The 27,949-nt window shown below is 43.4% G+C and overlaps 1 long non-coding RNA gene across 1 annotated transcript; it reads left to right on the top strand.

The window, feature by feature from the left end:
- The first annotated feature begins 14 nt into the window (after window positions 1-14).
- LOC138292520 (uncharacterized) lies at window positions 15-26,077 on the top strand. Its single transcript, XR_011202709.1, has 3 exons — window positions 15-222; window positions 353-378; window positions 26,001-26,077. It is a non-coding gene; the product is annotated as an uncharacterized lncRNA (long non-coding RNA).
- The last annotated feature ends 1,872 nt before the right edge of the window (window positions 26,078-27,949 follow it).

Below are 27,949 nucleotides of genomic sequence, written 5' to 3'. Positions count from 1 at the left end.
AGAAACACATTTTGTTAACAAACTCTAAATCTGGCCCTTAGTCTCTAGGGATTGGTAACATAGGTAATACCAGGGTTATAATACCAATACATTTGCTATGATTTGTCCCTTTGTCTGACTACAGGGAAAATACTCCCCCCATCCCATGAGCCTCTCTTCTCTATACTCTAAAGTAAGCTAGGCTTCTCTGGTGTGTCCTGATTCACGGAATAATGCCTTCAGGTGTGTTTTTGCAACATGTACACTGAGTTGGAGCACTTTCTGTGGGAGCACAAGGGCATACATATTCTCTAATGAGCCTTTTTGTGAGTTGATTTTACATTTTCCCGTTTTTCTTTTTTTCACTCTACAGGAAAAGATGATGATATCTAGAAACAAGTGAGTATATTTTTCAATACCTAGTTTCTCATTTTCCTATACTCTCAATTATTATTTAACCACAATAGGTATAGTAAGTTTTGATTGGGTGAGAAAAGCTTGTGTTGTTCTCATGAAAGCCACTGACCCCAAGAGCCATTTTTATATGTGGGTGAGACATGGTGATGAAATAGATATAGGGACAATTGTGATCCTACTACATCTACACTTTTGTTTTTAATCTTGTCGAAAAGTATCATCATAAAAACACTGTATCATATGGATACTTTTACTTTATTCCAATCCCACTATATTCTGTTTAGAGCTCACCAGCTGCTGTCGAGCCCATCCTAGCAGAAATTCCCTAGGATGAGATAATGACCCTAAGATGAATCATACCACGAAATGTGGGTGAGGATTTTTATCTAAAAGAAAGGGATTCTTTAATACATTAAATTAAATCTAGTAAATAGGGCTATATACTTAGACAAAGTGAACAGTATGCTCGACCTCTTTTGGTATGACAGTGATTGGGAGGATGTCCCAGTGAATAGTTTCTACTTACTCCCTGCTAGGAGATACATATTATGAACTATGATCTACAGCAAGCCCAGAACTGTAATGCATTCTGGAGAGACAGCATCCACCCTATAATATGGGGTATACCTTCAATCTTTGTTCATGGCATCCTGTGCTTAGCAACCGTGGTACAATGTTGCTGCAGTCATAACACCACCACTTAGATCTCTGATTTTCTTTGTCAAGACAAGACCTATTGGCTAGTAAAGGATTATTCTGATGGACGTTTGGAATACAGGGAAGTATTCTGAAATTAATTTGTTTTGCTGATGAAAGTGAACTTTGAACTATTTTCTTCAACATTTAACTGAAGTTTCTAAGACTAGGACTGTTTCATTCTACTAAGGATTAACCTGTGACAAAACAAGAAGAAATCCTAAATTGGACAATAATGCATATATGTAAGGAAATGCCTCGTTTTGTACGGTCACCCCCAAGTTTTTGGACTGATGCTGCTGTTTTTTCAACTCTCAGAGTGCACCGAGGCCCACTAACCAGCCTCAGTGCCTGTGCCCTTATCCATAAACTGGTATGCCAAATTGCCTTTTACCCAATTGGCTGGGCTAGCTTACCTGTACCCCCCCAGTACATGGTACCCAGATGTTAAACAGTTCCTATGAAGTTAGTAGGACTGTGTATATAACAAGTAGAACATCAGAAATTAGAGCCATAATCTACCTATATAATCAGTGATTGTTGGTTTGTTTCGGCTAGCTCAGTACCACACACACACACACACACCTCTAAATTGACCAGGGTAATAGATGTTGTTGGCAACCTCAAATATGACACACTGATTCCCAAGGAATCAGTGGAAACAGATCTACTGTTTCATTTGGTCACTCTTCCATGCCCAAGGTAAACACAAGAAAGATATGAAAATGCATTTTCATTCAAAGGATCATATTATTTCATACAAAGCATGAGCTGAAAATATTAGAAAGATGAGACGTTACTCTAATCAGCATTATTAGAATTGTAAACAATATAAACAATTTGACCATGTTAATTGTTAATAATGTTGGCTCATTCCAATCTGTATATAATAATATACTAAACAGAGCATAGCAGGAATACCCCTCTGTCAGATCAGTTGGATAATCTAACCCCCATACTTTGATTTTATGTGTCAGGAAGCTAGTTTAAGTGTACAGGTTATCTTCTTTAAAAGGATGGCAGTTGGAGTCAGCATGGCTGCATCTCAGTTACAGTGGTTCCATGATAATCTGGGGTGAAGTGCTCCTCCAGTGAGTGTAGCACAGGTGCTGTTTATATAATAAAACTGTCTCCCTATCGCACTGTGGCAGAGGTGAGGAACAGCCACTTTGGTTTGACTAGCAAAAATAGGTGGTCTTCTAACAAGCACAGAAAAGAAAAACAAAGGCACTGCATACCGATTGTGTGTCCCTGGACTGAATGTGCAGACTACAGGGTGACAATGCCTACCAGGAATAAATGCTTGAACAGCACATTCTCTTGTTAGTAGGAAACTATGTGAAAAGTCACAATTAGATAAAAGTTGTCAAGCTAAAAACGTTAATCGAAAATGGAGACTTAACACGGGCCATGCAACACCCTCCCCTTGGTCAGAAAGGAGACTACCTCAAAAAAAAGATAATAGCAGTCAAAAGAATACAAAGAATCGAAAATATATCATAAGATACTTTAATAATCCAAGTAGATACCGAAAGCCATTTAAAATTGCTTATTAAAAATCATACAGGCTATTAAAAAATGAATTAAAAAAGTCTAAAACCCAAGGAGCCGAATCATAGAGTCTAGGAGGCACCAGAAGTGCAGGACAGTAACTCTGAAACATGTACCATGTCCATGCAATGATTGGGGTCAAAGGAGGAACTCGCATCCTCAGACGACAGATCCACAGAGGCCTGAAGAGCAAGTTTCAAGGAACCAACATGGTCAGTGCCAGCCCAATCAGAAGGCATCAACACCAGAAGTGCAGCCTCAGAAGAGGAGCCAGATGCCGTAAAACATGGAGTGGAAGAATCCATCCAAAGTGGCACAGGTGAATCATAGAAAGCATCTTGCAGCAACAGTAGCAACACAGGACAACTCTGGATGTGCCAACGTCTAGGGATACACTAGCGTATTCATGTCCGTAGTCAGTGCCAATTGTATAGCGAGACATAAGTCTAGTGCACACTCGAAAGAGCACCACAGACAGGGAAACACAGGCTGGACACCCTGAAACCACACAGGCCAGAAAGACAAAGAATAGTGTTATTTCAGTTCCTGTAATATTGACACTCCAAAGTACTGGAACATGCGTTCATAACACAGAAGGATGTGTGGCAGTTCCATAACCATTTGGCCTTGTTGTGACAAATCCATTGTGGAGCTACAAAAATCGAACCAAAATAGCGATTACCAGGAATACCACAAGCGGAATGCCTCCAAAAACATTTGAGAATAGGGAATGTATAAAAGACTGAATCACTCGAAGTACAGTCTGAAATGCAGAATGAAATCCAGACCCAACCACTTTTAAAAAATGTGCTTCTCCAGCGGTATTAGAAGCATTGAAAATGTGGGGCATAATTTCACCGAAATGCATTAGCAAATTAGTGTGCAAGAGGGATTGTACTTCTGAGGAAGATTGGAGGTCAAAAGTTTCTCTGGCAGATGTTAGTGCCATGTCTTTTTGAAAGAGTAAGGCTTTCAGTCAGCTTAACATATCAATGTTAATGTTAGAAGCAGAGACTGTAGGCCACAAGGTTATTTCCCTAGCCAAGTGTGTAGGAGAATATATGCCATTCATATAACAAGCCACAGCCTTGGAAACAGTTGCAATATAAGGGACACCTGGCTTCATTCCATTGGTAATTTAGAACCAATTAACTTCCATTAGAAAGTAACAAAAAAACTGGCTTAACCAAGCATGGAGGAACTCCTCTCAAATAACACACTAAATTACCCATGGACGCACTGCACGCTCCATGCAGTGTTATCTCTTTACAGATTAATGAATAGCCCAAGGAAATTCCACATTCATTTACACTGAGAAAGACTGCTCTGTCTCCACTCACGCATTTGTAATCTAGAGGAAGAAACCAGGTTTCATGCAAAAAACATTCAGCCATTTGTTTGTACCTGCCTACTTAAAAATGTTTCAGACATGATGTGAGATGAAATGTATATATTGGTAGATAAATGAAACTATAGCTTAACTATATATCTGAAGGGGTTTCAGCTATTGTGAAAGGCAGTTTTGGTAGATGCTCTCCATTAAGCATAGTGTAAGTCGTGTCTTTCTTTGCCATCACTTGTTGTATACATGAGAGGGTATAAGGCAAAAACAATTCTATCGTATTTAAATATTTCCATGGCACTCTGATTTTAAAACCTGCAATGTCCAACTCAACTGCAAAATTAATCTTAATTGACTTTGACCATGTAAAAGTGCAGACGTGTCATTTTGTATGGTATCAAATGCAGATGGCACCATAATATTCAATGGATATATGGGACTAGACAATGTGATCATGCCATTATCAACAACAGCCAACGCTTTTTCTACATTTTGCTTATCAATTTGACACAACTGATCAGCAGCATCTTGTGAAATTGTCCACATTTCATTATAAATATAATTTAGGAAACATTTAGAATGGGGAGATCTGGGACCTAATAAAAAATCTTGCAAAGTCATGTTGTCTGAAAGAAGTGACACATGTTGTTTAATAACAGACAAGGTGGAATGGTCTAGCCATTGAGGGCATAACTTAACTGCACTGTTGGTAGTTGCTACACCTGAGTGTTGTGACTGAACAGAACTGCGGTCTGGCCTCCTAGCCTTAAAACCTATGGAAAAGTGTACAATATGTGAATTGCAGTCATTAGTGTCAATGGGTCACACCAACCATCCATCTGAACCGGAAGGTGAAGAGTTGTATGTACCATTTTGCTCCATTTCATTTAGTAGTCTTCTGTGAGATTAATGTTCTGTTGCCAATTGTCAAATGTTGCAACAGAGGGAATGCTAGGGGTATTTACATTTTTAACATTAGCTAATCCAAGAAACATAGGCTGTTGTAATGTTTTGTTCAAAAATATAATTTGTCAAGGAATCAGATATGCCCTGAAAAAAAGCATCAATGCCCTGGACCTGCAGGCAATGTTGTGTACCCCAAATTGATTTCAAATCAATATTCTCTTGCAAATATTCATAACCTTTGAGTGTCAATTGGGAAACAGAGGAATCAGAATAAATCAATTTTGATTGTGCCAGCTTATTCTTCTTTGCTGGGGATGGTGTAAGTCTATAATAAAACAAAACTGGATCTGTGGGTACATGCCCTGAAAAATAAGGAAATGTTTTCAAATATTGTTGGGGACTCCCTACAGGTGGGATTAGGCAGTGTTACACTGTATCTAATTAAAAACAGCACATGAAGTACTACCTCTGTGTAAGTAATGGTGTGCATAATGGTAATAGCTAAACATTTCTCTCTAAGTTGCAGAATTCAAGTACAAATTCAAATTTTTGAATATTGTACAGGATTCTAGTTCAGATAGCATATTTGAAACAGTCGTAACATCCTATTTATCAGAGATGGACCTGGGGGTAACAAAATCATCCATTGCAATCTTAAAAACATAAGGAATTTGAAAAGTCTCTGTGGGACCAAAAACATCATAGGGAACGTTATCCAAAACAGTACCATCATGGACAGGAAACGCAGTAATGTTCACAGGGGACAAATCTCTTTGGACCTCATTTGAGGACGAATGGGGCTTAAGTACTTCCCCTACCAGGTCTGGAGAAGAACAGTCTCGGAGATTATGTCCAATGAACAGCAGAAAGAAAACTGTAACACATCCAATCCGGATGAAGAGAAAAAACAGTGCAAGAAAAATCCAAAAGTAGGACCATGGAAGAATCAGATAAGTCTTTTTCAACCAAAACCATAGCACACGTGCACCATGCAAGGAAGTATGTGAAGAACTGGAAGGGAAATCATCAGTGCCGGCAAAATAACCAGAGGCACTCTGTGCAAAAACAGGTACCTCATGAGGCAACAGAGAGCCAGTCTGTTCCTTCAAAGGTGGTTGATAACACATGGTTTCATTTTTAGGAGCAGCCATCAAAGACTGAAGACCCCCATTAGAAACAAATCTTATATTGGTACTAGTAACAGGCACCAAGGAAAATTTGGCATAAAAAGTCCCCCACTGGAGGTAGTAAGATTAGGATTGCTTAATGCATGTAGATGGATCTCTTGCAGGGTAGAGAGAGGAGATAAGGAACTACCCAGATACCCTTGTGCCCTCCTGAGAAAAACTGGCCACATGATGTAACTTGATCAAATCAATACAAACTTGTAGTTTCTATTTATAGATCAATCAAATGTGCAGTAACTGCCTGTCTACCATTGACAGGAATATTCATTGGTTGGACCATGTTTTGATGAATGGAATGTAAATTTTCCTAGCTAACGTGAAAGAAAGTTTCAGTTCTATTAAGGACGTGAAGGTGAGGATTATGCATCATCTTTCTTCACTTTATTCCACAGCAGCCTTATCAACAAACTACCTTTCCCAAGAAACATAAGGAAAAAAGAAAAAAAACAGAACCATCAACCAATCAGAAAATACTCCTCCTTTTATAGTCCATCTACACTATTTATGCCCCCTCTTTCTTCATGCGACAGATGTTTCTCAACAAGTGGGTTGCATTCCTATCAGATTCATTCTTGCTTGGAGATCTCTTTCCCTGAAATAATAGAGACAATCTTGTAACATTCTGCCAGAAACCTGTTGAACATATCACCAATTAAAGATATATACAATAATGCTAATGAAGTCCAATATCATACTTAAATTTCAGTGCAATCAAATGACCATAAAGTTTGACTGTATAGGATTCTCATACAATATGGAACATTATAGCAGACATTCACCAGAATCAGTAACCATAACTTAATTCCTCATATACGTATTCCTTATGAAGTGTTCCAGAATTCCAACTGAATCTTAACACCTCATCAGGGAGGATACAAGACATCTTGATGCAGGTGGGAATAATCCTCACCTCTGTGTCCTTAATAGAGTGTAAAATGTTCCTTCAATTTAGCTAGGAAAATTTACATTCTATGCCAGGACCGGAGGTTCGAATTATGTACCTTCAAAGCTTATCTACTACCAGTATAGACATATGACTCACTAGCTTAAAGTAGTAAGTCTTAAAGGTTGAATCCAACGACCAGTCAGCTGCGCTCAAAATATCCTCTAGGCATGCTCCCGGCAAAAACATTTTAAATGCCATGTCACCCCTAGCCAAATGTGCTCAAAAATTTAAATGTCAACTCCTGTCTTCTGCAGGATGTCCCTCACCCATTGCACAATAGTGGTGGAAGTGACCACTTTAAATGGATTACACAAGGCAAACTTCAGTTTATGTTCCCTAGCCAGGTGAACATCCTCTGTCAAAGTCTCATACGTTTTGAGACATTGAACAATGCATAACTTGCACAAACTCAGTACAGGAGACTATCCTAGAATTGCACTTTGTCCATCTGGAAATAGGAGAAGTTATACCCTCCGGGATGAAAACCCCACCATTAATATTCAGGGCTCTTACAGCAGAGACATGTTTGCAAGAAACCAATCATTGCAACATTGCCAGCTTACTTGATAACAGTTTTCTAGTGAGGTACTTATTTTTCAGCCAAAAAAGAAAAAGATTAAGAACCTTGGTAACGTCCCATAGAACTGAATATTTGGGTCCAGGAGAAACAGAACGCCTCATGCCTCTCATCAACTTACTAACTGTGGGATGTTTCCCTACAGGAAGCCCCTCAACAGAGAGATGACCTGCAGAAATGGCCGAATGAAAAGCATTTACCAACCTGTAAGCCATCCCTTCTTCAACCAAGGAAGACAAGAAGTTCAAGATCTGAACGATTCTGGATTCCATGGTATCCTCACCCCTTTGCAAATACCAACTCACCCATCATCCCCAGGCTGATTTGTACCTCTTATTTGTCCTATCAGTTCAAGCTTTGAAACAGAGACTTTGAGCCATCTCCGAAAGTCCTCTGACTTTCCACTGAGCCCTGAAATCCTCCAGGCCATGAGGAACAGTTGTCCATCCAGTACAGTGCGGTGGGGATTCCCTTAGGGATCCCGAAGCATAACCTGCCTCTGGGGTAGACAGATTGAAGAATCACAAGAAAGTTCCATCTTCACTGGAACCATACTTGAGACCTCCAAAGCTGGATGATCACAACTAGACTCACCTTCTGCCTGTGCACTCGAGTAGCTGGCTTCATCAGGATCGCAAACGGGGGAGACCAGTATCCCTCCTCCAGGCTCTAATCCTGCAAGAATGCACCCATCGCTGCCGCCTGCAGGTCCAGCCTCTAACTAAAGAAGTGGGCGAGGTGAGAGTCTAGGCGAGAAGCAAACATGTCCATGGAGAACAGCCCCCAGAGCGTTTGGATCACTTGAAACACTTCAAGATGAAGTTGCCACGCACTGAACTCCAGGAGATATCCAAAGTGCCAATTGGCTATTTCGTTCGATCTCCCTGGAAGATACTACGCCGTCACAGAAAGTCCCAATCCAGGCAGTACTGCAAAAAGGCTTCCAGGCAACTGATCTACCTTGCTGCCAATATGTTGTCGATCTTCAACAGGACTAAGCAACTGACCTTGTGCTTTGTCCAGAACTGGGCTGCAAAGGAGCCTGCCAGGAGTATCAAGCAGTTTACGTATAGAGACTGCTCTTCTGAGGACCACTTTCCTCCTATGGATACACGTCTACAACTGGCCCCTGAACTTGATCGACTGGCTTCTGACTCAATAACTATGTTCAAACTGGAGCCGAAGATAGCCCTCCCGTTCCAGGCCTCCATAAGAGTCAAGCACCATCTTATCCCGTCCTTGACTTCGTCCGTTTGAGGGATCACTGCCAAATAAGGCAATCCTTCGTGTTGGTGCTGCGCTTTTAACCGCTGCAAAGCCCTGTAGTGGAGAAATCCCAAGAAGATGACTTGTATGGATGATGCCAAGAGGCTCACCAGCATGACCAGCTGCTTGAGAGACGTGTTTGAACAAGCCATTCATCCATTTAACTTTATTTCGGTAAGTAAAAACATACCCTAAAAGTACAATACAACTATCATAAACTGTTAATTTTTTGAAATTGGTAGAACACTAAAAAGTATGAACACAATAAAAATATAAAAGAGATAATAGAGAGTTAAAATTCGAACAAAATGATCACAATATATGTCTCCTAAATTTAGAGTGTACCACACAACAAGGACCCTATTCCCTATGCCCGTAGGTGTTCAATAATGCAATAAAACGGTGTCTTAATATTAAAACTTAAATACTAAAATCAGACATCAAAAAGTCAATTAAAGTGCATACATAAATCTAAAAATTAGCTACCCAGTCTTATTCTTTAAAATTGCTAGTCTGAGGTGCCAGATTGATTGGAGGAATTTTGCCACTGGTAAAACCACCTCGGCAGACGGATCAGATTTAAAAATTCTCTCAGCATACAAATGAGACCTGGCGCCTATAGATTTGCAGAGCGGGATAATCCAACAAGCTCTTTGTTTGTGACATGCATGACAATAAAAGAGAACATGTGAGATAGACTCTTCACGTTGGCAGCCCATCGGGCAGAGCTTGGAACTATTAGTGGAACAATGCCAATTGTACGTTAGAGAACCCAGAGGGAGGGACCCTATTCTGAATCTAACAAAAAGAGCTCGCGCAAATGGAGATAATGCTATATCCATATAAGGCTCAAATTCATAGTGGCATTTGAGTAATAAATAATTATCAGACATTGACAGCGGAACAATCTTAGTAAATTGCACAATCTGAACGTTGTGCCAAAAAGCATCCTTCAGTAGCTGCACAGCAGTTTTAGGAATGGAAGGAGGGTCCAACCAATAGGACCCAAAACCTAGATGGAATAAGGATTCTTTGACATAGGTACACCATTTCGTTTTACTAATAGTGTTGCTGCCCACCAATTTGAGAAGCCCACAACGAAATGGAGAAAGGGCATCTGTTATCCAGAGCCGGATCCAATATAGCAAGGGCCTTAAAGCAGCAATCTGCGAAATAGAAAAAAGATTTAAATCCATACGGATGGGCAGAGATGGAGTGCTAGAAGGAACTTTTAACAATGATTTCAAAAATTGATTTTCCGCCCTTTCCAAATCCACCAGGTTACAATGGCCCCAAAGTTCAGCACCATATAAGGCCCCCCCCCCGGGCTTGGAATTTATATATTTCAAGGGCGGGAGACATTGCAAACTTGGGAGATCTAGAAGCAAATCTTACAATGCCACCCGCCCTTTGCTTCAGGCACAGTAAGGATTTCTGGCGGTGTGCATGCCAAAGGTGTGAGTCTTCCAGTTTGATACCTTAGTAGTCAAAAGTGCCCACTCTTTCCAAGGGAGCGCCATCTAGGTATACTGGTCTCTTCATTTTGCACCTATTGTCCCCAAAGACCATATACTTTGTTTTTGCTGAGTTGATTTCCAACCCATGATCTTTGCAAAACTCCAAAAATCGTGATAGCAATCTGGAAAGGACCATGGCAGTTCGCGAGAGTAACTGGGTGTCGTCTGCGAACAGTAGACAGGGGAACTTCTGGCCACCCAAATTCGGGGCATCACCATAACAATCTAAGAGGTATGGGATGCAAGCGTTGATAAACAATAGGAATAGGGTGGGCGCAAGGTCGCACCCCTGCCTCACACCGCGCGTTGTAGAAAAAGCTGGGGTCAGTTCACCAGCCGAACCCCAGCACACTCTGGCGTAATTATCAGAGTAAAGATCTTGGATAACATTAATCAAAGAACCCGGAACTCCAATATTGCTCAGGACCTCCCAGAGCTTAGCACGCGGGACAAGGTCAAACGCAGATTTCAAATCGACAAAGGCCACAAATAAATGGCCTTTGTCTGCGTCTACGGTCTTCCACTTGATGGTAGTAAATCGGAAGACCTGATCGATGGTACTGACCTTGTCCCGGAAACCAGCCTGGAGATGGCTTAAAACCTGATTTTTTGTTATCCAGTGTTTTAATCTGGATAACAACTGGAAAGAGAATATTTTTTGCAGGTTATCTAATAGACTAATCGGTCTGTAGTTCCCATGGGAGCTCTTATCTCCTTTTTTATGTATGGGGACGATAATAGCCACCTTCCACGTATCTGGGTAGGAACGGGTTGTCAGAACAATATTCGATAGCCTATTAATGTACCGGGTCCAAACAGATAAATCTGATTTATACAGGTCCGATGGGACACTGTCTAAGCCAGAAGCCTTCCCTGTTCTTTGAGCGCAGATTGCCAGCTCAGTTTCCATTAGGGTAAAGGATGACGCAGGGGAAAAGCACAATGAAGTATCAATAGGAGAATTGTTCAGATTGGAGAAAGACCCAGAAAGTTCCCGAAAATGGGAGAGCCAGGATTCTGCATCAATGTGACATTCAGGAGTAGATGAAAGGGCGGGGTCTCTGCGTGAGACCAGGGTCCAAAAAAGTATAAGGTCACAGGCACCAGCTGCCTCCAGCAGACGCTCCCACAATTTTTCTTCATATTTAAGTTTAGATGACTTACAAGTAGAAGCATAGTTCCTTCTTGCATGAATGATAGCATCCCGGCTCTTTAGCTTTGGAGCTTTAGACAAGAGGCTCTTAGCCTCCCGACACTCCTTATCAAACCACTTACAATTGGGCATAGAGGAATTGTTTTGGGTTGAGGGGGTTTTAGTAAAGAGCTCCTTAAGATCCATAAAAAGAGTCGCATGAGTGGACATAACTTCTGAGGGAGATAAGACAACAGAGTCATCAAAAAGCTGGTGGCAAGAGACTAGGTCATGAAGCTTATCATTAAGCAGATTGGATTTCAAAAACGAAGACCATCTCACCGCACGCCTATTGCTGGATAATTCCAGCCAATCATTGGGAGCATCCAAAACATAAGGTGGAGTGAGCCCTGAAAAAAGAGTTGCATTATATTCAATTTGTAAAGGGGCATGGTCGCTAGTGTACCGAGAACCAACCTCAACATTGATTATAAAATGCCAGACTCGCAGATCAAAAATAACGTAATCCAGAGTGCTACTATAGTGGCCTCTGTAGAAGGTGGGTCTAGAGTTGTCATTTAAAAAAACGGCCATTTCCAAAATGCAGGCCATGAGTTACTACAAGGTCTATTATCTGTATGACCCTAAGGGGAGGAGTACATGGCACTGGTTGGATTGAAAGCGGGGGAAGATTCCATACTTCATCTTCGGCCTGGATAGACTCGACAAAAGCTGAATCTAATTCAATTTGGGCATTGAGATCACCTGCAATAATAACACAATATTTAGAATAAAGATTGGATAAAAATTTGTGCAACAGATGAATAGTACCAGACTGGCGGTTAGATGGACCTGGCCTATTATAAATATTAATACATAACACCGGAGTGCCTGTGATAGGCCATATTGCTACTGCAAGGATATCGCAAGAGTCAACAGTAATTTCCTTTACCCTGCCCACTTCAGTCAGCTTGACCCAAGTGCATAGACCCCCAATCGCCCTTCCCCTAGTGGACGGAGTCGCCTTTTTAGTGAAACAACAATAGCCTTGCCTATACGCACAATCCATAGCCCAAGTTTCCTGAAACATACATATGGAAAAAGATTCAACATAAGCCCCCCAGTCCGGATCAGATAGTTTGCTCTTGATGCCAGCCACATTCCAAGACAATATTTTCCTTTTTGTGATGCTACAAGCTGGCGTACAAGAGTCGGCATCAGGAGCAGAATTGGAAGTCCCATTAGTGGTGCAGGGTAAGGCCCTTGTAGTATTGTCACCCAAACCAAATGAAGATCTTGTAAGTGTTGTTGCCCAGACATGTGGAACATTATGTTTGCAAGAATTAGAATGACATAGTCAATCCACATCATATGTATCCCCTGAGGTGACGGGGTCTTGTATGAAGGTACCTTTATTGTTGCAAACCAAAGCAGCCTGTCGCCTGGAAAAGGCAACAAGCCAGGGGAGACAGTTGAAACAGAGGCATTTTGAGGAATTGGGTTGGCTCCGGGTGGACGCAAGGACGTGATCTTGTGACCCATAGCAGGCAAACTTTCTCTAAAAAAGTGTCAGAGTCAGATCTTGATAAATTACGAGCTTCCATCTGCAAGATCCCTTTAACTAAAGCGGGGCTGGCAAGATGAAGTTTGATAGTGTCCCGCCCACCAGGGCCTCGCACACGAGAAGCAAAGGCAATATCCGCGTGAATGATAGAGCCACAACCCCTAGTGTGGCGAATCCAATACGACACCTTGTTAATAAGAGAGGAAGTGTCTTCCCTCGTATGTGACGGAAGTCGAGGGACGTTACACATGTCGATGCAATTTCGGTTGGGCACATGAGTAGAATGGGCCACAGAATGGCCCGGATTAAGAGGAAAGAGTGAAGAATTTGCTTGAGCAGAGGTCGAGTGATTTCCATGATGATGACTATAACTAGGACCCTTGACCGTTTCCCGTGGCAGTGCGGAATCTACTGGCAGAGCAACAGGAGCCAATGGCCGAAAAGCTTGTACAATGGCTGAGTTTGGGATAAACTGACGAGTTAGGTCAGAGGAACAAGCCATTATCTTGCACCATTTGTTTCAGATTTTTGTCATCTTCTTGGAGGGCAGGCTCAGGGCCAACTCCTTTGAGTCAATCACAAAACCCAGGAAAGTCGTTCTCTTTGCTGGGACTAGCAGGGACTTCTGATTGTTAATGACAAACCCAAACTTTACAAACAAAGCCACTGTTGTTTGGAGGTGGATTGACCAAGCCCAAGGGCACTGATCCATCAGCAACAGATCGTTGAGATAGACAATTAAGCGGATGCCTCTGTTGCTGAGGAACTCTACCACTGGCCTGAGAACCTTGGTGAAACACCAGAGGGGGACGACAGATCAAATGGTAGTTTCTGGAATTCATAGACCTGAGGACCCCAACAGAATTGCAGGAATCTGCGATGCAGTGGAAACACCGGAATCATGAGATAAGCATCTTTGAGGTCCAACCGAACCAAACAGTCTACTGGCCTCAAAAGGTCGCAGAGGAGGTGGATTCACTTCATCTTGAAGTGGAGATATACCAGCCACTCGTTGAATTCCTTGAGGTTGATTACTTGGCGTTGACCCCATCTCTTTTCTCCACTAGAAAAATAATGCTCACAAACCCATTTGAGAGCAAAGTGGAAGGAACAATCGCCCCTTTCTTCAACAACCCTGAGATTTCCTTCCTGGTCTATCAAGGATGACTGTCCTCGGGAAAACAGCATAGGATGAGATCTGAACTGTTGCACTGGGGTGTCCTTGAATTCCAAGTGAAAACCATGAACAGTCTGGAGAACCCAGGCGTCGGAAGTCACTGCCTGTCAGGAGTCCTTGAACAATACCAGACACCCTTCCTCTTTTAGTTGGGGAGAAAAAAGGAGAGTTCTTACCTTGGGCAGATCCTTGATTGTGGCCTCAACCCTCTCCTCTGCCCCCATGGGTGCGATGGAAATGATGGGTGGGGTAGAAACTGACAAATCTTGCAGGGTTCCTTCACTGGCCTTGACAGAAGCCTTGCCCTTTCTGGGAGGCAATGGTGGTGAAGCAGCCAAACGCCTGGCCCCCATGAAAACCTTAGAACAAAAAATATTATTAATGGAAGCTTGTGCCATATCCAGCAAGTTGAATGTCTGAACAAACTTGCCAATTTCTTTAATAAAGAGGTCACCAAACAATCCCCTCCCATTTGCACGCAGGAACCTGCCTCTGATGCTGCCAGAACTCCCAGTTTTGGGTCAACCTTAATGAGGAGGGAGCGCCTCCTCTACGCTGAAAGAGCACCATTAGCATGGTCAAGTAAGATAACTGCATATTGGGCCCAGATTGAGAGCATCTCCATTGATATGAGGACCCCTGACCATGTCGAGTCTCTTGGTAAGGGGCCCAACCACATCCCAAAATTAGTCTTGGCAAGACCACCAAGAGTGGTCAACGCCCTTCTTTGGGTCTCAAATATATTTCACCAGGAAAGTGGCCATTCTTTCATCAATTTCTGGTGTAAGGGTGACCATGCCCTCCAGGGACAGGCAAGGACACTTTGTCTGGAGGCAGGCCAGAACCTCCTTTTCTAGGGGCTTTTGAAGGCGCCCAGCCACATAAGTTCTACCATAGCACTCGAGGACCACATCGAAGACTGGAGGTGTCCCAGATCCTCCAGGTCCAATATGTCCACCACTAAACTATCTGCTTGAGATGCGAGAAGGGAGTGGGTGGGGGAGAAAACTCATCAAAGGAAGGACGCCAAGGCATTGAGGGACTGGGATCATCATCTGACTCATCCTGAGGAGATGGGGCCAACTGAAAAGGGTCAGGCTCAGACTGCTGCAGCTGGGACTGAAGGAAGGCTTTTTTTAGGTGCTCAAAAGCATCCTTATCAACCACCTGATCAATAGGGTGCTTGCTGTTCTGGCGCTGGGGAGCCAGGCATCCAGACACTGTGTCGAGCCCTGCTGGCGAGCTTGGGTCAGCCTATTACTATTTTCCTCCAAGGGCACGAGTGCCAGCGACCGTACATGTTCTCCATCCAGAGACAAAAAGGAGGTTGACTCCTCAAAGTACTCATATTCAGGTGCCTGCATAATAGGCTAAGTAGTGGTGCTAGGGAACCTAGCTATAAGAGGAGTCAGTGACTCAAGTAAATGGGACAAACACCCTAGAAAAAGTCTTAAGGGTACAGCCTGGGTCTGTCCCTGCGGCATCGAAATATGCGTCCAATAGCCTAATGAAGTAGCATCTGCATATGTAAGTAGCCAAGAAGGCTACAGGCCCCCAAGATTGGTGCAGGCTACACAAAAATTCTTCACAAAGACAATTGGTAGCAGTGGTATAGGTAAAGCACCTCCTATCAAAAAATGCAAAGTTGTGGGTATGTATAGTAAGCAACAAAAGTAAAAAAAAGGTGCTTACGAGGTACCAAGTGCCCTATTGCCAATGGTAAAAGTTGACAGAAGGCCAAAAAAGTTCGCTGTATACATAAACTCAAATAAGGGTACCCCAGCACTCAAATAAAGAAGTCAATTGCGTTTTTTTATCCAGAAGTCGCCCGACTTATGCGTATTCACATACCAGAATATCAGTTTATGAAAATCCTAGTTAGGTGTATGAGTTGACAAGGTACAAGAGTAAAAAGTGGCAGTCCTTGTAGACTCTTCAAGACTTCAATTAGACTCATTGCTTATATTATTTTTATGGACTTACTTTTTGAATTACCTACACAACACGGTTCATTAGCCTTGAAAAAGTCACACATTGTGACGAAAAGTGTCATCTGGGGCTGTTGGTATGACGTAATATATACTGGAGTCTACAGAGTTTTTCTTGACTGAATAAATACACTCTTTCGAAATCACAGTCCACAGAATTTTATGTGATGGACTTTTACATAGCTTGGGACTTCTATTTCTGGGTTCTGGGGTACCCTTATGTGACAAAAAAACCTTTGATGGCCCTAAGGATGTCCACAAGGATACTGCTAGAACACTAGCAGAACCAACCTGCACAACCTGTGGTGTGTTGGCAGACTCCTCGACGACTGCTGAGGCAGTGCAAGACCCGAGCGCCCTCTAATGGTCAGGCATGCGATTCCTTACTCTCCATGAGCAATTGCGTGTCTTTTCTTTTTCATCCATATCACCGTAACATAGACAAATCTCTGTGAAGCCGGTTGTTTGAGTATTTCTGATTTCTGATTTTGCTAGCCGAAATGCGTCAGGAAAAAGAAAGAACTTTTGTTTGAGTGATTGAAAAGTGAAATTAAAATGCCTCACAATGCTATTGACTAAAGGCGTACGGCGCATCTCTTTATGGAGAGAAGTTTGATGGAATGTTTTGCAAGGGTGCTCCGTCCCTCCGCTCCGAGGCTGCCCTGTTTGGATTAGGTTCTACGGAGAAAGTATGTTGGTGATTTATTGAGTTGGAGCCGGATCCGCCCGTTTTTGCTGCAAAGAAAGATAACGTTTTTCACAGCCCTAAACATCATTTCTATGGGAATAAGACTCTCTTATAAGACGGCGCTGAGGGATCCCTTGGAGACACGCTGAGGACGCACTGACGAGACGCGCTGAGTGAGACGGAGCTGACGCACTGACGAGGGCGCCGCTGCAGACGCGGATGAGGGCATCCGCTGCCGTTGCTGTGAAGGCTACTGAGAGCAGCGAGCGCGAGGGAGAGGCCTAACGGAGAACAAACGCTCCGCCCCCGCAGCCGCATTACCACAGCTCTCTGGCAGGCGGATGAGGATCGGTTAACGGCGGTCTGAAGGCCCCCTGGGATTCAACATCGGACCACACAGGACGCCAGGATATCAGGACGTCTGCTGGAGGAAGTGTGGTGGTGGGGCTGGTTGAGCACTTAAGATGAACGTGTCCCCTCCTATCAGAGACAGGAGGCAGGCCCCCCACTCCCCTCTTTTTGTTGTTGGGTGCAGGAGGGGGGTAGGAAGGGTGGTGCAGCCATAACCCCAGCTGTCAGCTGGGACAGAGCGGCCTGGATTTAAAATTCAGATGGGAAGACTTCTAAACTGCTGATGGGAAAACCAGAGCGTACTTGAAAGCTTCTCCTACTCTTTATTCCTTTCATCCCTCTCCTGCTCCCTTTCCCTACCCTTAAGTATCCCCCTGGCACAAACGCAAACCAAACTAACCTCCCTGGTGGAAACACTGCAGTGCTGATGCGATGAACCAGTGACGATATTGCAGGAAGCCACCACGACCTGCACCCCCCACCTAAACCAGGAGGAGCTTCTTTCCTAGTACGTGCGCGAAGAGCCTAATGTTATTGGAGGCTAGTCTGCCTTTGTTGAAGCCCCGCCAAATCTAGAATGTATTCTAGCAAGCCCTCCTGTGAGTTCCCCCAGGCAGGGTGAGCGCAGCTGTGTTAGTCACAGCAGCGGAGTGAGTGCACCAGGGCCACACGGAAGCGGCCCAGCCAGGTCTGGGTGCAGCTTGTGGGCCCTGTGTGCCCCGCTTACCCACCGCACCTCACAACTACACCTCGCTCCTCACCTACCTCCTCACTTACGAAACCTACGAACATTCAGCCCTCGGACGCCCAGCCCACTGCTGTATGTCGCCGCATGTACAACTTTACCTACTATTACCTCAGCAGAAGGTGTAGTACTTAGGGCCTACCAGGGCCCACCATTCTCCACAGATCGCAGTGAGCACAGCAGTTTTAGTAAACTGCTGCGGAGAGAGTGCACCGGGGTTACACGGAGGCGGCCCGCTAGGTTGGGTGCAGCTTGTGAATCCCCCGGGTGCCCCGCTCACCAGCCACTGTAAGCCACTGTAATCCTGCAGTCCTAAACATCAGGAAAAAGCAAATTGCGCTTCTCTTTCACCAATCCGGGCTAAGAGATAGCCACCATGAGATCGGGGCGACTCAGGATTCTAGCAGAGGTCAAAGTCAAACCTTTAAAATCCCAAAGGAGGACGCAAGGGAAGGGAAAGTGTTCAGAGAAGCGCTCAGCGCAAAGTCTGCAAAGTAGCAGACTGGATCAGCTGGTAGTGCCTCTCACTGCTTTTCAGCTCTACTTCAATCAAACAGGACTCCTTAACAAGGCTGACTTTTTGAAAGACCCAGCTGCAGCTTTCTTCTCAAATCCCGACATCGACGTGGGCCTTCCAACCCCACTGATTACACAACCTCTGGTCACGGGGCAGCTGGGGCCCGGGCTGTTAACAAACCCGACACAACAATTAGGGGTAGCCCTCCCCTGTCAGGAAACATCAAAGGACCAAGCTCCTGAAGAGCTTAGTGATCCCCTGGTCCAAGGGCAACAAATCAACTTCAGTTATTTAAGTAGCCAATAGCGCACAAAAATTTGCAAGCGGGTAGAATCGTGACTATGGCTCAGGTACATGCTCATTAGTGGGAAACTTCTCCAGGTGCTCAGCAACAGGTTTTAACGGGCAACCCAAGTAACTCCGAGCTTCCAATCTCTACGGGTAATGCGACAGAGGTACATAATGACACTGGGTATGTGAAAACCCACCAACAATCGACCCCAATCCTGTGGTCAAATTTCAACACCCAGGGTAACAATGAGAGACTGGACATTGGTTCCGAAGTAACTACAGGGTTGGAAGATTCCTGGTTACAGTCGCTCTCTATAACAAATAACAAAGACCTGGGAGAAGCACTGGACTTAAAAACTTTTGACCTAGTGAATCCTAAGGATCAGCAGTCGAGCTATCCTCTGGTGGTAGGAAGCATTAAAAACAGCATTACTACGCACCAACAAGAAATAACTTTTAACTCGATTATTGAAATTTCTAGCGAGATGTCCTAAATACAATCACTTGAGGAATTAATGGTAAAAAGCAACTCGACTGCTTCACCTTCCAATAATACCCCCTCAGAGTCCATTAACAGGGAAAAAAAAATTCTATTCAAAAATCCCGCTCATGCAGGCCACCTTACTTGTGAGATGGGAGATCTAACGCGACTCCACACCTCATTGCTGAATGCTCTACGGCGATTCTTAACATGCAGTCAGATAAATTAGACTTGCAAATGGATCTAATGAAGGTAATGGCCACATACATAGCTGACATCAATCACAAATTGGACTCGCTGGCCATCCGTCCAATCGAACAAAATTGCAACCACCAGCAAATTCTTTGTAATTGTGGCCCAATAATAGATAAACTGTGTACGTTACAACAAGTCTTAGTAGAGATTCTGCAGGAAGTTAAAACAAGGAAAACCAATGAGGCCATCCTGAGGAACCACGATACATCTCAAAAGACACCAGCCTTTGGGGTAAGCAGCCCAGCAAAAAAAGATGCAAACATTCAGCGCATTAACCCAATGGTCACAGACGGATCAGATGGATCTTCACAGTCGGAACAAACAGCATCTACCAATTTGGAGAGTATAATTGAGCAGCAAGCTCCAGCACTGAAACCCCTAACAAAGAGACAAAAAAAGCGAGCAAGAAAGGCAAGGAAACAAACACGTGCCAAAGCTATTAATGAAAATCTTTATCCCATATTTTCAACGCTTCGGCAACCGCAAAATCGAGTTTCAGGAACCGCAAGTAGTATGCAAATCTCAAATAGCTCCAAAGCCATAAGGGAGGGGGTAGTCACCAGTCCAGAACAACAATTCACTGGAGAACATCTACCTGCTGACTCGCCAATGTCGGTCAAATATAACATGCCACACCCAACATCCCAAGACCAATTGAACGGGCACGCATCGGTCATGAGGTTGGCGGCTCCTCGTCAGGGAGATCTAAGGGCAGGAAATTGCATCAACAAGGAAAAATCTGAGATCCATTTAGATGCCCAATTACCAGTGAAGATTCCACCAGTGCCACCCTCCTATGCAGCTGTCGCACAAGCCACTTCCTCACTATCTACAATAACCCTTCCGGACAAGACCCAGAGCATCTTGCTGAGTCTCAAAACATCTTCCAGGTGAAGATCGTCCACCCAGGTCAATGCGGGGCAGGTTATAGTAATCCCCGCAGGCACAAAGAACAATAAATTCACTCCTTTAGCAGACGACTCGCAGTCCAGAATCAATCCTCTCACCAGAGAAACACACTTGTCACTGACCCTAAATCTCAAATATCTTTCTAGGGAGGTCTCAACTACTCATCATGATGGACGAATAAAGACAAAAGTAATCATTCAAAATACTCAAATAGCCGCAACAGACCTTGAAAACAAAGCCCTTTTAAGCAAACAATCATCCACGCTCAAAAGGGCCCCAAACAGAAACAAGTCGGAGGATGGTCAACGGAACAGGCCTATGCCACACAGAATTATAGAGCATTCCCATCAATCACAATCTAGTCATGTTATTGAAAATGATAGGGAATCAAGGCAGGTCATTCTAACCCCAAATTATGACTCACTCGGCCAACAAGATAGCCTGAACAGGGGCAACATTCTGAAGCTTTTGGCGGAGCTTCCTTCAACTAAGAAAATTTTGTCCCCAGATTTAATATCACTGAAATTCCTCTCCAACAGCACTCAGAATGACCAGGAACAAACTCTGACTATGTGGAGAACAAGCGAAATCGCTGCATTAATCATGGCAGTTAAGCAACAGTTTGAAAACTGGGGTATACGGCTATCACAACCAACCAGCCCACGTTATCCTTTTCTCCTATTGTTAAATCTGAAAAGTGAACCAATTCAAATAACGGAGTCACAGGCCCACAAGCGCGGATGGGGCCCGGACGTCGGGGAAGCGGAACAGCGTCAATCCAAATGGGGGAAAAAGATTCAAATACCTCTATTGATCCCCTAATTGTAGGGAATGGAGTACAAGACGAATGGAGATGGATGGCACCTACCCTAAATTCAAGGAGAAGTAATTGACCCACCATACGCAATGCACTTGATACAGATCAAAGGCCGACCGTTACTATTATGTCCTGGAACATCGCGGGAGCAAAAGCAATTATTACAGAAGGATTTACAGTAATGTCCAGTTGCAACTACTCGATAATAGTGCTGCAAGAAACATGGCTGTTAGACCCGATAGAACTAGGAGGCTATTCTCTACACCACATTGGAGCTGAAAAATCAAACAAATCAGGCAGGGCAAGCGGTGGTCTAGCCACATTCATCTCTACGGCACTTCAGGTCACAACAGAACAGCTGGCCTTCTCATCGACGGACTTACAGGCAATAAAAATCAATTTTAGTTTCAATCGTCACGCTCCACTAATTATCTTTAATGTCTACGCCCATCCGCGGAAACATCGTAAAGTACTTCTCTTCGAGAAGTTACTGCAAAAGGTAGAAGAGATCCGGTGCGCTAATCCAGCATGGGACATTTTAGTAACAGGCGACTTTAACAGCAACCTGATATATACTCCAGAACTGGACGAGCAATTGGCAGCAGAAAACGCAATTTGGTCAGTGCTACCACAGTTACCATCAATACAGATGAAACTGGATATAAGGGGCAAGCAATTGGTAGAGGCCTTAGAACATCTGAGTATGAGGGTGCTAAACGCCAGGGTGGAAGGTGATGTCCCGCCCAGCTTTACTCATCATAGTGCAAAATCTGCAACTACAATTGACTATACTGCCGTCTCTCTTCCCCTGCTGGCACATGATAAAAATTCAAAATCATACCTACTCTCCACAATGACCATTTGCTTCAGCATATAGAATTGGCTTGGAACGTTCCGTGTTTTCTTCCAGCCATAAATGAATTAGGAACAGTAACCTCTGTCAATCTAAACTGCTTGTTTTGGACGGAGTCCTCTCTACCACAGCTGTGCACAAATATAAAAACCCTGCTTCAATCAACAGCACGCCAAGATCTCTCAGCTGGGGAGGTGTGGGCCAGCTTCCTACAGTTAGTACCATCACTTGGCTTGCCCAGGCGTCAAGCTCCAAATCATAACCGGAGGCCACTAACTATGCCACCAAATATCTTAGAATTAAAAAAGGATCTGAAACACAAACTCAGATCCACAAAAGATAGACCTCCTACAGAATCTTTATGTGCCCAAATAAAAACCCTTCGGAAAAATTAGAAGAAACAGGTATGGCAAATATGAACCCAAAAGGAGGATGATTTCTGGATCAAATTAATTTTCAACTTAAGAAAGGCTAATACTAGATAATTCTGGATGTCAGTGAATGAAATAGACCAAAAGGCAAGAGTAATAAACTGTACTTCAATTTCAGAAGATAAATGGGTGGATTACCTGTTAGACATCTTTTTCAAGCAACCCCTCCTGTAGAAAATCAGCAAATGAAGACTTCACTAAAACCTACAGACGTTCGTCAGAGAGATATGAGATTCAGTGCCAATAAAGTAGCCCAGGTGATCAGAAGGAGCCGTAGGGACGGGGCTCCCGGCCCTAACGGTCTCCCCCAAGCCATATTTAAAGCGGATTTTGATTATTGGTCAGCCACTCTGTCAATATTATATGCTGAAGTCGAACGTAACAGTACCATTCCTGATAGTTGGAAAAGATTCATCATTAATCCCATATACAAAGGAGGCAGCAGGGCAAACCCAGCTAGCTATATGCTGATAGCTCTAATTGACAGTGAGGCCAAATACTTTGCCTCTTTAATCCTAGCAGACCTGCTCACCTGGTCTAATCTAAATAACCTGGTCCCTATGAATCAAAATGGTTTCCGGAAGGGCTACGGCACAGTGACTAACATTCTTGCGCTAGGAGATATAGCCAACCAAGCAAAGTGCTTGAAGAAAAATTTACACATATGTTTTGTGGATTTCAAAAGTGCTTTTGATTGTGTGGACAGGGCAATTCTCTGGAACAAACTACGGAGTTGGGGTTTGCAAGAACGAATTTTGAGGTGCATAGAATTGCTGTATGATAAAACTTGGGTACGAATCAAGGTAGCAGACGGCTCAAAAGTTTCCAGGAGAGTACCAACAAATATAGGATTAAAGCAAGGCTGCGTGTTAGCCCCGCACCTCGTTAACCTCTTCATGGCAGATCTCTCGGCAAAACGAGACGCAACCAACTCGCATTCTCCAAGGATGGGAAGTCTGGCTAAAACACATCTATTGTATGCTGATGACATTGTTCTGTTAAGCCACACAAAAATAGGGTTGCAATGGCTGGTTAGTGCCTTGGGCGAATTTGCAAAGACAAACAAACTAGAGGTTAACACTTCAAAGACAAAAACAATGTCAATAGGCTGCTCTTTGAATCCTGCAAATAAAATAAAATTGAACGGTATCACTCTTGATACGATCTGCAGCTACAAATATCTTGGATTTACTGTAGACAATAAGATAAATTTTGTGCCGCAAAACCAGTATATTCTACAGAAGTGCAAAGCCTTGGCGTTCGCTTTCTCCACTCTTGCTAAAAGATTAAAGGGCCCATCATATAAACCACTAATGTCGGTTATGTCGGCTAAATTCCTTCCAGCAATTACATACGGAAGCGCAGCCCAATACGGGAAAGATGCTAGCCTTCTGGAAAGACAACAAATAAAAATCTATAAGCAATTCTTCAATCTTCCTCGCTCTGCTTCCCCTGCACAAATAAGGCTGGAATTTGGTCTAACACAACAGCAGCTCGACAGGAAGGCCCACACAATAAAGATCTGGTACAAAATAAGTGAAAACACTGTCAGCCCGATAGTAGTGGCACTATGGAATTCAGTAAACGGCAATCCAGATTCAGTATACAACAGGTACCTGAACAACTCCTTGCAAGAGACGAAAACAAAGTACCTATGGGATTCCAACATGTCGTATTCCCTTTTGTGTCGAGCGATAAAAAAGAAATAAGTGTCCAATCTTTTCTAGATGATAAAGCTAAACTTGCGCAACGCTCACGCGCCTGGCTGGTAATGCATACTTATACTACTATGGCCCCATCACAATACCTGGCTGCAACCTTCGCACTTCACATCAAGCATCGCTTCTTGACTCTGCGTTTGGGAGCATCTCCTGCTAGAGCGGATCAACCATTGTGGAAGAATAGAGGAGAGACTTCCTGCAGGCTATGTAAAGGCCCGAAAGAAGCTATGGTTCACCTGATTTGTATTTGTCCAGCCTTAAAGGAAGCCCGCAGACAACTATTAAAACCGCATTTTAGGAGAAATGGGACTCGTTCCTGTCAGTCAGCGGTGATGTCAATGTTTGATCCTAATGATGCACAATCAATATGCAAATTTATCAAATTCTTGACTGCACACACCAAAGACGTAAACCTGCTATCTGGGATACATGCTTAATCACGCACTTTTTGCACCTTAGAGTTGAGAAACTGATTTTAGATCCTCGCATGGTTTCATGGCCAAGGAATTTACGGAATTTTATAGAATTTTAGAGATTTTTATCTTTAAATATGTTGTATTATGAGATGATTGTTATGGTTTTTATTAACTAAACAATAAAGATTAATGATTGGTCAGCAGAAGAAAACTGCTGCCATGCAGCCCCAAAGTAATGTATGCGTGTGAGGAGCTCTGAGACATGCTCCCACTGCAACCTGTGTAAAAGGCAAGCAATATCACACAAACAACATAGCACGAGCACAATAACAGGCAAACCAATATAAACAAAACACTGTACTGTAGTCACGTTAATTCCACACTGGTTTAATAAGGCTAATGATAGCAAATATAAAGGAGAAGCAAAGAAAGGCACTCAACTGGCTTCTGGCTGCTGAGCAGTGAAGAAAGAGAGGGTGCAAATAGTGTAGATGGACTGAATGAAAAGGACTATTTACTGATTAGTTGATGGTCTTGCTTTTTCTTTTTTCTCTATGTTTCTTGGGAACAGTGGTTTGTTGATAAGGCTGTTGTTGAATAAAGTGAAGAAAGATGATGCATAATCCGAGCCTCTGGACCTGATATAGAATTCAAAGAAAGGTTAAACTATAGTCAGTAATCCTTTTAAAATGTTCAAGCTTGAACAACCTACAGACATAAATAGATGCTTCCTATTACGCTGAGAAGGAGGATAAATCCTTTTCAACACAGATGTCTTCATGTAGAGGTAAAAAACGGAACCTTGGGAACCCACAAGAAAACTACTCAGGAGACCCATTAAATAAGTACCTGACCTAAAATATTGGTGGTGCCATGTTATATGGTTCCTACGAGGTTAGTAGAACTGTTTATATAACAAGAAGAACTTCAGAATATAGAGACTTGGAGCCTGTTTACAACCTTGATGGAGAGGATTACTGCCCACCGTATTTACAATTTCCAATATATTCTATGGAACATGTAATACAGTGGACGGGATATCTGTCACATTTGTGATGGAGTAATCCCCTCTGCCAAGGTCGTAATCAGGCCGTTAGTCTATCTATATAATCAGTGATTGTGGGTGTAGCGGTGGGCGTAGCGGTACAGACAGATAAGACAACTCAGGTTTATGGTGAGTTGAAGATTCACGTTTATTTGCACTACAGGTTTCTTTTCTATCAGTCAATAAGTCTCTATCTCCCAGTGAATATAACTCTTTCTCTCTTCTTCCTTTTTAGGTCCTCTTCAATCCAGTTGGAGGTCTCGTGGTGGAGTTGCGTCGTCAGAGGAACCGGGAAAAGAAAGAAGGCAAGGTAAGTCTTTACTTAGGGATTTTGGGGTCGTGTTAGTAAAGGGGGAGAGCCGCGTGTTCCGGCGCCCGGTTACATATCCCTCCCCTAGAGAGGGACTGTTGGAGTTCTGAGCTTATGGGTTAGTGGGACAGGTAATCTGCAGTGTATTGTTGGCCACCCGGGATGTGATGTACCTGAAATGAAAAGGGTTGCAGCTCCATGAACCACTGCAGAATGCGGGAATTAGTGTTTTTGTGTTTGGACAACCAGGTGAGGGGAGCATGGTCGGTATATAATAAAAAAGGGTGACCCAAAAGCTAATATTGTAAATTTTGAACGGCCCATTTAATAGTCAGGCATTCCCTCTCAATCACCGGGTATCGTTGTTCTCGGGGCAAAAGTTTCCAGCTGATAAACACTATAGGGTGTCTGTGGCCTGATTCATCTGTTTGGAAAAGTATGGCACCTATCCCTACATCGGAGGCATCAGTCTGGAGATGGATTGCTTTTGTAAAGTCTGTCCAACGTAAGACGGGTTCAGTGGTGAGACTGTTTCTTAAGGATTGAAAACTAGACAGTTGAGTTGGGGTTAGACCTGTTATTTTTGCTGGTTGTCCCTTTCTTAATAGGTCGGTTAGGGGGGCCGCCAGAGTGGAATAGTTAGGTATAAATCTCCTATAATACCCTACTAGACCAAGGAAAGATCGAAGTTACCATTTGGTGGCTGGGACCGGTACTTGGAGTATAGCCTCTACCTTGCTCTTTTGTGGTCGGTTTTGTCCCTTTCCTATGAAATAACCAAGATACGCGATGTCCTTACAGGCAAGGTGGCATTTGGCGGGGTTGGCCTTGAGCCCAGCAGAGTATAATAACTGGAATATTCAGTCTAGGTGTTTAAGATGGTCTTCCCAGGATTCACTGTAAACTACTATGTCGTCTAAATATGCTCCAGCGTATTCATAGTGAGGTCTCAAAAGTTGATCCATCAGTCTTTGGAAGGTAGCAGGAGCACCATGCAACCCGAAGGGAAGCACAGTGAAATGGTATAGCCCTGAAGGCATAGAAAAGGCTGTCTTTTCTCGATCTGCTGGAGCCAAGGGTATTTGCCAAAAGCCCTTGGTCAGGTCCAGGATTGACAGGTAATGGGCTTTACCTAGTCTTTCTAACAACTCGTCAACCCGGGGGATGGGGTAGGTATCGAACTGAGATATTGCGTTTAGCTGCCTAAAATCAATACAGAAACGAATAGAGCCATCTGGCTTTGGGACTAGGACAATTGGAGAACACCATGGTGTAGGAGGCTGGACTGGCTTGTAGTGAGTACCAAGGGGTACTTGCACCTTGCACCAGGCCCAGTTATCCCTTATTAGTGTATAGGGTGTCTAGCAGCTTAGGCTGATAGATAATGGTAGCTTAGCAGAGCAGCTTAGGCTGAACTAGGAGACGTGTGAAGCTACTACAGTACCACTTAGTGTCATATGCACAATATCATAAGAAAACACAATACACAGTTATACTAAAAATAAAGGTACTTTATTTTTATGACAATATGCCAAAGTATCTTAGAGTGTACCCTCAGTGAGAGGATAGGAAATATACACAAGATATATATACACAATAGCAAAAATATGCAGTATAGTCTTAGAAAACAGTGCAAACAATGTATAGTTACAATAGGATGCAATGGGGAAACATAGGGATAGGGGCAACACAAACCATATACTCCAAAAGTGGAATGCGAACCACAAATGGACCCCAAACCTATGTGACCTTGTAGAGGGTCGCTGGGACTATTGGAAAATAGTGAGAGTTAGAAAAATAACCCTCCCCAAGACCCTGAAAAGTGAGTGCAAAGTGCACTAAAGTTCCCCTAAGGACAAAGAAGTCGTGTTAGA

Source organism: Pleurodeles waltl, chromosome 4_2 (assembly GCF_031143425.1).
Source record: "Pleurodeles waltl isolate 20211129_DDA chromosome 4_2, aPleWal1.hap1.20221129, whole genome shotgun sequence".
Lineage (NCBI taxonomy): Eukaryota > Metazoa > Chordata > Amphibia > Caudata > Salamandridae > Pleurodeles > Pleurodeles waltl.
This window is presented reverse-complemented; position numbering and strand designations above follow the sequence as displayed.